The sequence below is a fragment of the Syzygium oleosum genome, unplaced genomic scaffold (genome assembly GCF_021117445.2).
Source record: "Syzygium oleosum isolate NSW1041296 unplaced genomic scaffold, Sole_v2.1 Sole_v2.31, whole genome shotgun sequence".
Classification (NCBI taxonomy): domain Eukaryota; kingdom Viridiplantae; phylum Streptophyta; class Magnoliopsida; order Myrtales; family Myrtaceae; genus Syzygium; species Syzygium oleosum.
Genome location: NW_026607515.1, coordinates 291,393 through 305,092, shown reverse-complemented (window position 1 = coordinate 305,092; position 13,700 = coordinate 291,393). Strand labels below are relative to the sequence as shown.

Below are 13,700 nucleotides of genomic sequence, written 5' to 3'. Positions count from 1 at the left end.
GATTCAAAGTATGCAATCGAATCTTAAGACGGATTTCTTGTCACATTAGAAATTAGAAAACTCATTAACAGCATAAGTATCTCCGGGAACTTGAAATAACTTACTTACCTAAGGAAAATTTCCAAAAATATGAAATAAATATTGTTGGTCGGCTTAATATATGAGTTGTCAATTGTGATGTTTTCTTGCCAGAAAGAAATGATATGACATTGGGTCCTACTGGCTACTCCTGTAACATTCTCGACTTTGTTTTATTGGTTGACATGGGCTTTTCAATAGATGACCCCAAGCCTTCATATTCATCATCTCTCTCATTCACCATTATCACATATACATTTGATCCTTGTTGATCCTCCACCGCATATCAAGCCCCAAATTTCCATTGCCCACAGGTTGACAGGGACATAATTTTTCCTCTCAATTCCACACTTGTGTACCTCATGTCATTGGTCTTTCTTAACGTGCTACTAGGGACACATAATGACCATAATGGATGGCACTGTTCCGCTTCTCTTGCAGTGAAGTTCACAAGATAAGCTATCCCTTTCGATGGAAGAGTGACCCGAATGGGTGTGGTGAATCAAGACTTGAGCTAGCGTGTGAAATAATCCTACAAACTACATTGTCAAATCCATCTATAGAAATAATGACACCGTCAATTCTGGCGACATCCTTGTGTTTGACATGGGATTGCAAAAGGATAATTACTCATTCCTCCCTAGCTATTCATCGACGAACTCTAACTTCAGTTATGAGGGTTATCATGTTTTTGGTAAATCAATGGTCTTTGTGAAGTGCTCAAGACCTGTTGCTTTCTCCTTTATATATCGTGGAGCATACTCCTTGGACTTATCGTCTAAAATAATCTAAAATGAGTGGGCATTAAAGGACTGTGATGGATGAAAACGCGTTGGTTATTGAGGAATCTTGCACCATCACCCATGACGACATGGGCATGTTTTGATCATATGCTTTCACCATACGAGCAGCTCCACGATGCGATGGCCAACGGTGTTTTCATCAGCTACTCACATCCTGTATCGCACAAGAAAGTATATAGCTTGCGCTTCCTTGGTTTGGCCATAAGATAATTACAATGCGGAGACTACTATTACACTTTTTACATTTTGCTTAGTTTAATTTTACGGCGTCCACAGTTTTAGTTTCTTTAACTCTAAATACATAAATTGTCATCACATACAAACATTGACATGTAAATTTGCCTATATTTTTTTCAAAATTTTTCTTAAATAATTTGAGTAGTACTTTTAACTTTTGACAGGAAGGTATAAACAAAAGCGATGCGTTCTCAATTTTTTTAATGTTCTAATTGAAAATCATGTTTAGTTTTATATCTTTAAGCGTTCCATTAAGAGTCATGAGTTGAGCGAAGAAAAGCACCCCAAAATAAACAAAGTCGGACGTGAATCCTCTACAGAGTCGTGCTTCCGAGGAGTCTAGTATTTGTCCTGCAACGAATGAAAGAGCACGGGATCGACAATCGCTTCACTTAACGTTTATGGTCTAGTCTTTAAAATAAGGGCTGTGCTTTCAGGTTGCACCCTCCTCCCATCACCTGATTAGGGGATAGTTCTTTGTGTAAACTTACGAATAGACATTTTTTTTTCCTTTGAACTGAATTTATGCAATCCTTAATTATAGGGATGCATTCGATTCTTAACTCACATAGATTCACTTTGATTCAAAGTCTGCAATCGAATTTTAAGATGGATTTCCAGTCACATTATAAATTAGAAAACTCATTAACATCATAAGTACCTCCAGGAACTTGAAATAACTTACTTACCTAAGGAAAATTTCCAAAAATATGAAATAAAGATCGTTGGTCGGCTAAATATATGAATTGTCAGTTGTGATGTTTTCTTGCTAGAAAGAAATGGTGATGAAGTTGAGTCCTGCTCGCTACTCTTGTAACATTCTCGACTTGATTGACTTTGTTTTATTGGTTGACATGGCCTTTTCAACAGATGACCCCAAGCCTTCATATTCATGATCTCTCTCATTTGCCATTATTACAAATACATTTGATCCTTGTTGATCCTCCACCACATATCAATTTCCATTACTCACAGGTTGAGAGGGACATGATTTTTCATCTCAATTCCACACTTGTGTACCTCGTGTCATTGGTCTTTCTTGTTGTGCTACTAGGGACACGTAATGCTTAGAATGAATGACCTTGTTTTGCTTCTCTTGCGGTGAAGTTCACAAGATAAGCTATCCCTTTCGATGGAAGAGTGACCCGAAAGACTGGTGAATCAAAACTTGAGCTAGCGTGTGAAATAATCCTACAAACTACATTGTCAAATCCATCTATAGAAATAATGACACTGTCAATTTTGGCGATATCCTCGTGTCAATTTTGAACAACTCATGCAGAAATGTTTTGTTCTTAAAATAATTAAAAAATAAACCTATTCTAACCTATCAAAGTTTTCCTCATTGCTTTTCCATGAAGCAAAGTTCGTAAGCAAGACACCATTTGTCGCGATATTTCTAATCTACAAGTACAGAAGAAGGCACTTAGCAATGGACAAGAACATCGAAGAATTTTTGCAAGCTTATAACAACTTTTTGTCCATAAGGTCCTCTTACTCAAATATAAGAAGATTGCCAGAAATTTTAAGCACACAATAGGTGAAGGGAGGTATGGTTACATGTACAAGAAATGCTTGGAAGTGGCAATGAAATGGCCATCAAGATTTTAAAGCAATCCAAGGCCCATGGCCATGATTTTATCAATACGTGGCTATTATTGGAAGAATTTACCATGTTAATATAGTGCAAATCATCGGTTTTTGCTTTGAAGGCTCGAATCAGGCTCTCGTGTATGATCTCATGTCAAATGGATCCTTGGATAAACACATCTTCATGGAGGAAGGTGATAAGTTTCTTGGTTACATGAAAATATATGAGATTACTCTTGGAATGGCGAGGGGGATTGAATATTTACATCAGGGGTGCAACATTTAAATACTACACTTTGATGTCAAGCCTCCCAACATTATTTGAGACAAGAATTTCACTCCGAAAGTTTCTGACTTTGGACTAGCGAAACTTTATCCCACTGATAATAGCATAGTCTCATTGATTGCCATAAGAAGAACCCTGGGGTATATGGCGATCAAGTTGTTCTACAAAAACATTGGTAGCGTATCTTATAAATCAAACGTCTATAGCTTTGGGATGTTGCTCATGAAAATGGCAAGTAGAAGGAAGAATGTAAATGCTAATGTGGAACACTCAGCCCAAATTTATTTTTCGTTTTTGGTGTATGACCATGTGATATCCTAAACTTTGTACGACCAAAAGAATGTACGGACCCTGATGGATTAGGACGCTCGACGACGGAAATCAGGAAAAGAGAATTTGGAAGTTCGGATGTCGCACTAATGCCGCTATCGTCGTCTTTGGAATTGTGAAGATAATCGCACTATTCTACACTTCCACTATCAATTATTCCAACCACCATATCGAATTGGTCGATTATGGGATGCAAAAGGACAACCGCTCGTCTCTCCCCATCATTCATGGGTGCTGTATAACTTCAAAAACTTGTCCAATCCATACAACCTATACTACATGTACAGCGAAGGTACATTAGTCATCGTGAACTGCTCAAAACCCGCTAGTTCTCCATTATACATTGCCACCGGTCCATGCATTGAGGGGTCGTATTCTTCCAACACATCATTGAATTGGAACTTGTGTGCTTTGCTCAATCCAACAACATCGGCTGTTTGGGATTTTGGTCCATTAGTAGGTCGACGTGGGCATATTATATTGGGGGTGAAGAACACATTAACAGTAATGCGTATTTGTCCACGCATATTACCAGTTGTCACCTCACAAACCGAGGATAAATTACCGTAAAGAGATCTGCAAAGACGTGGCATTTACGCATTATAGATGCTATTGGCGACTTCATTCTTTCTCCTATGCAACTCAACACATGTTATGTTGGGAGCACGCAGCAAAAGTCCAATACCTTTCGCCAGGAGAGATTACAAAAAGGAAGCCCAAGTCCTAGCCCGTCAATACCCACTTTCACTCAAAAGCTTAAATCAATGAATTATGGGCCAACTAGGATATATGATATATTAATTACTCAACACCACGTCAATTCTCCAATGTGGTACTTCTCTAACACAACTCACACATAAATCTCAACAATCTCCTCCTTACGTGTGAGCACAGTGTTAGTGTTGGGAGCAGCCCTCACGTGTGAATACAGTGTTAGATCTGCTCCCCCTCAATTCATATATTTTTCTGATACCATTTGTTGAGAGCACGCAGCATAAGCCCGATACCTTTCGCCAGGGGAGATCACCAAAAGTCTGCCATCGGGCCTGCCTTCCGGAGATCTATACCAAACATCGATACGTATTGGGAGTAAGCCACCAATCAACAGATTCCTATCAACCATCGCCTCTAATACCATTTGTTGGGAGTATACAGCAAAAGCCTGATTCCTATCAACTATCGCCTTTGACACCATTTGTTGAGAGCATACAGTAAAAGCCCGATACCTTTTATTAGGGGAGATCACCAAAAGGGAGTCCAAGTCCAAGCCCGTCAATATATCTAGTTGGACCCACCTTCATTTAAAAGTTTAAACCAATGAATTATCGGCCAACTAGGATATATTAACTGCTCAACACCACAACAATTCTCCAATGTGGGATTTTTCTAATACAACTCACGCGAATCTTGACATGTTAGGCTTTGAAATAGCGAATTGCAAAACACCTTAAAATGAAGTAGCTATACTGCTTTGATGGAGGAACATAACTATGGCAAGGTAAGAAATCCTCTATTCGAGATTGCATTGATCATGAGTTATGCAAACTCATCATATCCAGGTCTGGACATTGATATTCTTAGCGCGTCATAATGTCATTCGATTGCATTTGTTTAAGTATTTTCCTTTGTTTGGTAATCTTGCATTGCTTTCTACATTCTATGAATACATGTTATTGGAGAAGAAATAAGAACAAATTATTTCGATACATGCCACCATGGTTTCATTGTACTGCATTAAAATTGATGTATCATGTGGTGACACAGAGAAAAACTAATTTTGAAAATTGTAAATTTTCTGCGAGAGTGAATTGGAGGAAAAATGAAAAATTTTCTTCAACCACCTCCTTTTTCCTCTTTCCTCCCTCTCCCGAACAAAGCATTAATATAGGACCAAAAGATCATGTCCCGCTCCTCGGTAAATGTTTAAAAATAACCGTGTAACTTTCTTGATATATCCGGATAAAATATGGGGTGTGAATCATCTCATGCCCATTTAATGAGTCCTTTGCGAATTCTCATTGGATTTCAATCTATGAAATTTATAGTTTCTGCAGATTATTGTATCGTAATTTGAGCGTTGAAAAGACATAAAAAATCATTGCAGACAAGAATGAATTGTTGGACTTATCTAACGAGCAGCGGAGCTGTAGTTGCATTCAAAAGAACATAAAGAGTTGACTTACATAACAAGGTTTCATGGTCCTGCATCAGAACCGTCGTGACATGGAGGAGGAGAAGTTTCATGGCAAGCTAGTATGATCTTGTTCCTCGAAACTATACGGCAATTTTCCTATGATCGTGGCTCGTACGGTGAAGAAGGAAGTTGGAAAAGAAGAAGAAGGGAGGAGGAAACAAACGAAGAAGAAAAAACAAAGATGATGGGGGTGATGGGGGAGAGAGAGAGATGGATTTGTTTGTTAATGGATGCGGAACCAACAATTACGTGGAGAAAGAGAGATCAAATGTATAAAACGATGTTCCGAATTTCTACGAAGGTGATTAAAGTGGGGTCTCAATCCGGGTTGGCTACCGGGCCGGCCAAATGGAACGCATTTGTTCCGTTGACTGACTTGGTCTTTTCTATAAGACAAGGCGACTCCTAGTCTCCAATCAAACAAGGTTGATCCAATCTTCTTTCAATCTTTTCATATATACACCGAGCAATTCTTTACCGATTTCTCTTTGCCCAAAGACGAACAGAGACATGTTTAATGCTCTTAGCTCCATGAATATCTATCTAGTGTTGCAGCTCCTTCTTGTTCTATTGCAAGCGATGACTAGCAATGCCTTTCGAATTAATCCGCGGTGCGTCGCTTCATCCTGTGGGGACATTCACAATATAAGTTACCCGTTTCGATTGAAGAGTGATCCAAAGGGATGTGGCAACCGGAAGAATGAGCTGGTTTGTGAAGATAATCATACTATTCTGTACTTCAGTGATAGTCGATTCTGTGTGCAGTCTATCGATTATTCCGCTAGCCAAATCAGATTGGTCGACGATGGGCTGCAAAAGAATAACTGCTCGTCTCTCCCTCGTCATTCATGGGTGCTGTATAACCTCGCGAACTATATCAATCCAAATAAACCATACTCGATCCACAACCATCTTGCATTGGTCATTGTGAACTGCTCGAAGCAGGTTAGTTCTCCATCCTACATTCCTACTGGTCCATGTATTGAGGGGTCATATTCTTCCAACACATCATCGAATTACAACTTGTATGCTTTGGTCAATCCAAAAGCATCGGATGTTAGGGATGTTTGCACCATTAGCAGGTGGACGTGGGTATCGGATGATTTTGGGCCTTCTAAGCCGATTAATATTAGCTCCTACAACTACGAGCTAATCCATAACATCATGGCCGATGGATTTGGTCTCTACTTTAATCCAAGGAAGACAGCTTTCTTTTGCTCAGTTTATCTCTTTTTCATCTACTACGGAGGTCATGTTTGCGGGTCCAACTACATCTACTCCGGCGGTAAGCATTGGTTGGCAATGAAATTTTACCGGAGTTTTGCATGATTCTGTACTCTTTCACTTGTTGCTTTCTCTTCAAAACTGTATAATGAAAGAACTAATTAAAATCCAAGAAAATTAAAATCATATTGAAATCAAACAGTATGAGTTGCAAGATTTGCGAAAGAATAAAAAAGTGATTGGAGAAGTCAACCAAAACAACCCATCATGAGCTACACGCTAGGTTATAATTCCTTCCACAGAAGGGCTAGAACTCTCGTTGTAAAAAATAAAAAAGTATTATTGTGAATTATATTGATATATTGATAGGAGGAACAAAATTATTAAATAAAAAAATCATTATTTCTTTATATTTGTTGATTGCAAACAAAGCAAAATGAGTTTTTTGTATCATTTACGTATATAAGAAACGAAGCTTATTTTTTCTGTTTATTTGCGAATGCACGCATCGCATTTCTCATATTCTATTGGACAAAATTCAACATTGACAAAGTAATGATACCACTTTGTTTCCTCGAAAGTTTTGTCAGCCAAACTTCTTTTCCTTCTATCCATTTTCACACCATTCATTCCTTCCACAGGTTTCCTAGATGATATTGCATATTGGACAACTTTGGATATTACGACACTATTAGATAAGCCGCAATGATTTGTTTTTAAAGTAATTAAAAAATTACTTATTCTAACATATCAAAATTTTTCCTCAGTGAATTTCTGTATAGTAAAATTCGTGATCGGAACACCATTTGTCGCGATATTTCTAATCTACAAGTACAGAAGAAGGCACTTGGCAATGGACAAGGACATCGAAGAATATTTGCAAGCTCACAACAACTTTTTGCCAATAAGGTACTCTTACTCGAATCTTAAGAAGATCACCAAAAATTTCAAGTATAAACTTGGTGAAGGCGGGTATGGTTCTGTGTACAAAGGAATGCTCCGAAGCGGCAATGAAGTGGCCATTAAGATTTTGAAGTCCAAGGCCCATGGCCAAGATTTTATTAGTGAAGTGGCCACTATTGGAAGAATTCACCATGTTAATGTAGTGCAACTCATCGGTTTTTGCTTTGAAGGCTCGAAACAAGCTCTCGTGTATGATCTCATGTCAAATGGATCTTTGGACAAGCACATTTTTGCCGAGGAAGGTGATAAGTTTCTTGATTACAAGAAAATATATGAGATCGCTCATGGGGTGGCGAGGGGGATCGAATACTTACATCGGGGGTGTGACATGCAAATACTACACTTTGATATCAAGCCCCATAACATCCTTTTAGACAAGAAGTTCACTCCCAAAGTTTCTGACTTTGGACTCGCGAAACTTTATCCCACGGATCATAGCATAGTTTCATTGACTGCTGCAAGAGGAACCTTGGGATATATGGCGCCTGAGTTGTTCTACAAAAACATCGGTGGTGTATCTTATAAAGCAGATGTCTATAGCTTTGGGATGTTGCTCATGGAAATGGCAGGTCGAAGGAAAAATGTAAATACAAATGCGGAACGCTCAAGCCAAATTTATTTTCCGCTATGGGTGTATGAACGAGTCAATGAAGGAGAAAGTGTTGAAATGGAAGAAGTTGTAGAAGAGGAAAGGGAGGTGATAAAAAAGATGATATTAGTTGCGCTTTGGTGTATACAATTAATCCCTGACCATCGGCCTCCAATGAACAAAGTCTTGCAAATGCTTGAAGGAGATATGGGTAGTATTCAAATGCCTCCAAAACCGCTTATTTACCCACCAGATGAGCCAGTTGACAATGACAAAGCCGAGATGGAATTAGAAACATTTGCAACTTCATCGAGCGCTCCCATAATTTCCGCTAGTTTTCCATTTGGAGATAGCAATGATGTTTAGAGGACCATGCACAGTTTGATAGGAAAAGTTTTGTTCCCCACAATATAGTATTATGTTGGAAGGGGGCTGAGCTAGTTTAGCTTGCCAGTGATTTTTCTTTTTGTGTCTTCTTCTCCTAGCTCTTAAGTTACTGTTGTGTTATTGTACTTCATATATAGTTTCACTCTATTGCATCCTCCAACATTGATGACATGTTGCTTTGGAATAAAATGCAACAGGTGAATCACGCATAACGTATCTTGTTCTGCTTGGATTGCATCAGAGGGGAGTCATAAAAATGGAACGTGAGCCATTGAGCGCCATTAATGAGACCCAAACCGGACCAATAAAAAACAAATTCGATAGTTTTCACGATTAATTTGCACTTTTTGAAGATAGAGTAGATTGCATTTTAAACAAATTAAAAACACCCAGTAGTCATGCTTTTGATAGGGATAAACTAAATTTGCAGGATCGACAAAACAAACGATTTTAGCGTTTGTTAATGGCTATCCATTTTACATTTCTTGTTTCCCGAGTGTGCTCTTGTTATGGAACGATGAGTCTCTGCCTTCTCTCCACCGGCCAATATCAACCTCTCTCCTTCCCAGCTCGAGTCCGACTCGGTGATTCTCAACGCGCACACAAGTCTCTACTCGAAATCCATTGACTGGGCCGAGGCGGAGAGGATATTTATGGACATGGGTAATAAAGGGACTTGGTTTCTTGGAGTTCCATGATCTCTCACTATCCCAATAATCACATGGAGTTTGAAGCGGTCGAAACTTTCGTTCATATGCTTGAAGATGGTTTTTTCCCTAATGATTATTGTTTTGCGGCGGTTATTCAGGCTTGTATGGTTCTGGAGAATGCATCAGTTGGTGATGCAATTTTTGGGTTTATAATCAAAAGTGGTTATGTTGATTCTGATATGTATGTTGGGTGTGCATTAATTGACATGTTTGCAAAGGGTAGTGCTGATTTTGTTTCAGCTCGTAAGATGTTCCAGAAAATGCCCGAAAGGAATGTGGTTGCTAGGACTCTGATGATGACAAGATGTACTCAGTTGGGTTGTCCAAAGAAAGCTGTTGATTTGGTTCTGGATACGCTTGTGAGTGGGACTGTGGCTAATAGATTTACGCTCAAAGCTGTTTTGTCGGCATGTTCGAAGTTGGAATTACAACCGCTGGGGGTGCAATTGCATTCCTGGGTTATACGGTCTGGATTGGCTTCAGATGTCTGTGTTGGATGTAGCTTGGGGGACATGTATGTGAAGCGTGTAGCTAGTGGATCGCTTCATGATTCATGAAAGGTGTTTGATCCGAATGCAAGATCATAACGTGATTTCTTAGACAGCGATAATCACGGGATATCCGCAAACGGAAGAGAATGAGGAGTATCAAACTCTTTTCGGGAAAAATGTCCAGTGAGGCCTAACCATTTCGCATTTGCTAGTGATCTCAAGGCTTGTGGAAGTACTTGTGTTGTAAATATGGGGATATAAATATACACGCTAGCTATAAAATTGGGCTTTGCTGGTGATACTTGCGGGGGTAATTCTCTTATTAGCATGTATTCTCGGTTGGGCCACATGGAAGACGCTCAGAGTGTTTAAGAATCTTCGCATTTGCGGAGATTGTCATTCTGGGATCAAGTATATCTCCATGCCCACCGGAAGATCTATAGTCGTAAGGGATGCAAACCGGTTCCACCATTTTATGGATGGAACATGCTTATGCAATGACTACTAGTGACGATCCTTGAACCGGGATTCTATTATGCCCCTAGCAAGCCCAACTATGTAAATATCATGTCCTGATATGTATCTGGATTTGGTACTCCTACTGTCAAATACCAAGCAAAAGACCTCAAATGGATCTTGCAAACTTTCAGCAATATGATTCGCGGAATCAAAAACAGTCACGCTTTTGCTTTGGGATTTCCCTGGAGCATGCAGATTTCGAATACTAGATATTGATGTTCTGTTCTATTCCAGAGCGTTCCCAGCATGCAGTACTGATGCCCTATATTTGGTTCACCGGCAGATTCTGTATGACTTTTTTTTTAAAAGGAGGAATTCGTGGACGAAATGATTTGTTTTTTGTTATTTTTTTTTTTGGTCGAAATGATTTGTTATAAGGTTACTTTTTAATAAGTAAAAGGACCATGAGGAGCGACCAATGCTAGCGACTCCTTCTAGACGTTACTATAATGGTTTCTACATCCGTTATAGAATGTTTGGTTTTGAGGGATAGTTAATTTGCACCACTCAGGGCACAAAGTTTAAAGGTTGACAAATCTATCACTACAATCTTACTAAGATACTAGCAATCAAGAAATCTCCGTCTTTAAAAGGTTTGCTTACAATGAGAATTGCATTTGTGACCTCGTAAAAGACAAGTGTCTCCTTTATCATTACGCCAATCACCTCGGTGGCAAAATGTTAATTATTATAAAATTAAAATGATTATCGAAATCATTTATATAATTAGTTAAATGTAGTATTCACATGGGTAAGTTATTGATCATATACAACATATTAAGTTAAGGCTTCATTTGATTCATGGAAAATGACTAAATATTTTTCCTGAAAATGATTGATTGTATGCTTCAAAAAATGAATGCACCAAAAATATTTCCATCGTTTACGAAATATATAGATTTAGATTGTTGTAGATGATATTTTCAAGCAGTGCAATTATTTTAGGAAAATATTTTCTGAACCATTTATTTTCGAAACAAAACCTAAAAGGATCATTATATTGTTTTGGTGATGAGATCCGATGAGACCCGTTCGGGGTCGGATCTGGGCAAATTGTTCCCAAAAAGGTGCTGCTCAATGTGTCTTGCAATTTGCCATTAAGAAACGCCGTAGAATGAGATGATATGAAAGCCGTCTAAAATAATTGTCCCGCTGGTAAGCATTGGTTGGCAATGAAATTTGACCAGAATTTCTTATTTGCATCTTGAGTGCTCAAAAAATATGAGAAACGCCATAGAATGAGACCACACACTAAGAATATCAATGTCCAAACCTGAATATGATGAGTTTGCATGACTTATGATCACTGCAATTTTGAAGATATAGGATTTCTTACCGTGCCATGGTTATATTCCACCATCAAAGCAGTATGGCTACTCCATCTTAATGTGTCCTGCAATTTGCCATTCCAAAGCCTAACCTATGTCAAGTCACATAGGAGAAAGAATGAATTTGCCAACGGGCACCTATTATGAGTGAATGCCCCACCTTTGTAGATCTGTTGAGGAGGATTGATCCCCGGTTTTGTTGACAATGAACATGTCCTTAGAGGTGACAACCAGCGATGTGCATGGACCAATGTCCAGTGATCTTACAATCTTGAGTGGTAAAACCAATCTGAGGGTCAATGCACGCCCCACTATTTAGTTAGGCACAGCTGTGGCTGTCAATTAGATGATGTTTAAGTGATGTCTTATTTAGATTTAATACGGTCAAGTATGTTCAGCTTCCCGATGGCTTGATCATCAAGTTGGTCCTTTTGCTTTAACCCGTGGGATCCTCAGGACACGGCCGTTCATTCTGGGTGTTGCCAGTACATGACCCTAGCAGCACTCCAGCAAAGACCAGAGATACAAGGTACATTAGTGTGAAATTGAGAGGAAAAATCATGTCCCTCTCAGCCTGGGAGCAATCGAAATTTGGGGCTTGATATGTGGTGGAGGATCAACAAGGATGGGATGCATATGTAATAGTGGCGAAAGAGAGAGATCTTGAATGCGAAGACTTGGGGTCAACTATCAAAAAGCCCATGTCAACTGATAAGACAAAAATCAATCAAGTCGAGAATGTTACAGGAGTGGCGAGCAGGACCCAACATCATCACTCTCTCTTTCTGGCAAGTAAACATCAGAATTGAAAACACATATTTTAGCCGTACGACATTGTTTCAAAATTTTGGAGAATTTTTTTTAGATAAGTAAGTTATTTCATATTTTCGGAGATACTGATGATGTTAATGGATTTTCTTCTTTTCAAGATAATACGGAAGCCTTCTTAAGAATAGATGCAAACCCTAAAGCGAATCGAATCCATGTAAATTAACAATTGATGGACTCTGATAATTGAGGATTGCATTAATTTGATTAGATGGAAAAAAGAAATGTTATGAAATTGAAAAAATTATCAACTATATTCTATTTTTATAGAAGAAAATTCTCCAGAAATCGTTAAGGTAAAATAAGTGAACTTCATAGTTCTCTCACTATTTTTGGGAAGAAACTTATAACGCGTGCAGAAGTTTGGCAGAACCCTTTTGCTGGTTTTTTTTAACGTAAGCAGCGACAGAGCCAAGAGATAGGTTGAAGGGGAGTGAAGCTTTTGAGGAAATCGGGAAATAAAAAAAAAATTACCCGAGAATTTTGAATAAAGTTACACTATATGAAGCGTTTATTAATAATTGATAAGTTTACGAAAATACAAGCTCAATTCGAAATTTCGTAGATTTTGTTATTGATTCTTTATAGGAACCTATATATGTATTGGGACTAGAGAATACTTTCTCTTGATGACTCTTGGTTATACTTATGTGGAATTTCAAAAAATAATTTTTCAGCCAGAACTTACCCACTAAATTATTATCTAATTAATTAAGGGTGGCTTCATCCATATCTAATTTCTTTTATATATGAAAAGACCTACCTAAACAACATATATTTTGCATACGAGGCGTGTATATGGTGTTAATGAAAAGTCACAATTTCGTACATGAAAAACAATATTAAGAAAGTGATAATACAATAGAATTGTCAATACACATATAAGGTTAGATAAGAATATGTCATCAATTTGCATCTTTGCAATTTACATCTTTCCCATTGAATACAACGTCTTGCAATTTACCTTAAGCAAACTGACATGGGTTATAATAGAATTTTTTTATAAAAAGAAGTTTGAGCATAAAATTCAAGATTAGATTAAATTCTATATAATCGAGATTTGTGACTTTTTTTTTGTTTTGGGGAGGAGGTCCTCCCCCTTCCCGCCGTGGCTGATGTCGCTTATATAAGCTAGGTTGATGA

General features: G+C 38.3%; 1 protein-coding gene and 1 pseudogene across 1 annotated transcript in view; both read left to right on the top strand.

The window, feature by feature from the left end:
* The window catches only part of LOC115686110 (rust resistance kinase Lr10-like), an 81,048-nt gene that overhangs the window by 32,672 nt on the left and 34,676 nt on the right, over nucleotides 1-13,700 (top strand). The gene's annotated exons all lie outside the window — the stretch shown is intronic.
* LOC130135345 (LEAF RUST 10 DISEASE-RESISTANCE LOCUS RECEPTOR-LIKE PROTEIN KINASE-like 2.1) lies at nucleotides 5,936-8,286 on the top strand (annotated as a pseudogene).